Here is a 2,734-nt window from a genome sequence, read left to right as displayed (position 1 = left end):
TGCCCCCCCCCAATAAAGTTTGATTGGGATCATCTTAAATTGATATGATGTTAGGAACTACAGAATTGCAATGCTTTCCAAAAAAATACATTGCCTCATTTTAAAAAAATGTTTTAAGGGCGCATGGGTGGCTTAGTCGGTTAAGGGTCTGACTTTGGCTCAGGTCATGATCTCACAGTTTTTGAGTTCGAGCTCCATGTCGGACTCTGTGCTGACAGCTCAGATCCTGGAGCCTACTTTGGATTCTGTCTCCTTCTGTCTCTGCCCCTCCCCTACTTGTGCTCTGTCTCTGTCTCTCAAAAATAAATAAATGTAAANATGTCCCTCAAGAAAGTTTTATGTATTTATGTCCTATATAATTTATGATAAATATATTCCTAGGACAGACATACAGGAAACAATACTGTGATTGGGAGCCCTTATTCAATATGTTACCTATATGGTTATTTTTGCTGTATAGAGGGAGAATGTATTTTCATAAATTAAGATTAAATTGGCATTTTACTGAAATTTATTAATTTTGGAGATATTCAGTTGATCCTTTTGAGTTATTTTTGATAAGCAGTCATATTATTAATCATAGCTTAAAATAGTATATTCTCCGTCTTTTCAAAATTTATGACATAGTTTCTGACTGCATGGGTTAAGCTCTTCCAGAACAGTGCTAAATAATAAAAGTGACAGTGACATTCTCATTTTCCATTTTAACTATATTTGCTGTAGCAATTCAAAATTGCGTTAAAAAAAAGCATTCCTGTCAGAGATGATCAAATAAATTTACAAAATGGTATATACAATATCCCCTCTAAGAGAGTCATTGTGCAATAAATATTGACTAGTATTATTTTCATAAGGAGTATGTTGTTCAGTTTAAGAGTAAAAACTATTTAACTTTGTTTAATTCAACATATCCCAAGCCTGTTTAAGAAATACCTTTTTTTTCTTTTAAACACACCTAATAATATTTGGCCCATTAATGTTCCTCAGAACACCAAATTAGGAAGTGGGGGTTTATTATTTCAGTGCTATATGATGTTGAGTGTTTGAGATAATTACAGAGACAAAGTCTGCCATAATATATTTAATAATTTTAATGACATGGATGATTTTATAGGGAAATAAATACCACAATAAGACACTGGCATTGAAAATAGCAATAAATCAATAGCCATAGGAAAAATGATGTTGTCTGAGCTCTGCCTCAGACAGTTTGGCAGGTAAATTTCTTTCAAACAGTCGAGGAATATGATTAATTATTTTTGCCAAATGTTTATCTGTTTTTACACTTGATCTTTGCCAAAAGGCCAAGAAGCGATATATCTTTTTTTTTAATACATTTTGTTTTCTCCCTGAAAAGATCCAAGTCTTTAACCTATTAATTCTATATTTTTCCTTTTAGTTCATTAATTTTTTATTATGATTTTATTTACCCTTTTATTTTAATTATTTATCTCTTACATGTTATAATATTTTAAGTTCTTTTTATGATTCTGTTTTTGTTTTGGGTTTTCTTCATCTATTATTAATTCACAGTTTATCAGCTTACTCATTATTGAATCAAGAAAGGTATATCCTAACCTACTATCTCTTTCCCTCAAATAAAAGTGGAACACTTCTTACATGCTTTTACTGTTTACTTGGTTGTCACTCATTCCCTAAGTTTATATTGTATGACTGGATGGTGTAAGTGTACATTGCTGGCTGTGATCCAGAAGGATGAGGTAATGGGGTGGGAAGTAGGACCAGGGGCAATCCTAGCAGAAGTTTACCTCAAGACCCCTTTCTACATTTGCTCTTTTGGCCTCTCCTTACGTGGTATCATATATATACTCTTACCATTTGTGTGGGGGGCAGGGAGAGTGAATACATAACGTTGAAACAAGGCTTGCTGGTTCAAGGACTGTTGCATCACTTCCAGCCCACTATGTTTACTGAGAAACCATTATCAGAGACTGAGCTTGCCCTTTGAGGAGGTAGCCTGTTCCAAATTCTGTTGATCTGCAGTGTCAAAATAGCAACAAATGGAGTAATTCCTGTCAGGGACTGGGGTTAGGTTATCAGGAGAGCCATTTTGCCTGTGTCTCATGTTCACAAAGGGACTTAAAGTCAGAATTTTTACATTATCCTCAAATGAAGTGATTATTCCAGCCACAGAGCCGGATCAACATGATGAAAAATGTTCATCATGCAGCTTAATTTACTAAATGTAAAAATTTTAAACTATGTAGCTGTTTTGATATCCCTAATTTGGCAATATTTTATTTTAAAAATATACTAGGAGATTTAAATAAGATGGAAGTTACTTAGGCTTCCCTCAACTTACCAGAGGTTTTCATCCCAGTCTTTTTCACTATCTGCCTCCCACCTCTAATCATTGCTCTTTAAAACTATGTAGTATTAGTGGGTTTCTGTCAGGATTTTGTTAGTATATCACAGAACTTTTTTACATTGGTGATACTCTTCAACCTTGCTGCATCAGCATCATGTCTTAGGGAAATTCCTTGAGAGGTCTGCTGCCCTATTATACAGGTTTTGCTCAGTGTTTGTTTCTCTGTGGTCTTTGGTCTTTTTTGTTCATTTGTGGGAGGAAGGGCAAGAATTTGTGACCTATCCTAATGCTACCATTTTCTTAGAAGTCAATTAGGATACTTAGGAGAAAAGCAATTTTCTAAAAAATAGCAAAGAAAAGCATGACTTGGCAGACATCAGACAAGCAACTTCATCACATAGTATA

The 2,734-nt window shown here is 34.3% G+C and overlaps 1 pseudogene; it reads right to left on the bottom strand.

Annotated features, from left to right (window-relative positions):
• Positions 1-1,179: 1,179 nt before the first annotated feature.
• LOC144238175 (U2 spliceosomal RNA) lies at positions 1,180-1,316 on the bottom strand (annotated as a pseudogene).
• Between the last annotated feature and the right edge of the window lie 1,418 nt (positions 1,317-2,734).

Source organism: Crocuta crocuta, unplaced genomic scaffold (assembly GCF_008692635.1).
Source record: "Crocuta crocuta isolate KB4526 unplaced genomic scaffold, BGI_CrCroc_1.0 scaffold3267, whole genome shotgun sequence".
NCBI lineage: Eukaryota > Metazoa > Chordata > Mammalia > Carnivora > Hyaenidae > Crocuta > Crocuta crocuta.
The sequence above is the reverse complement of the archived record's forward strand: the minus strand, read 5'-3'. Positions and strand labels throughout refer to the sequence as shown.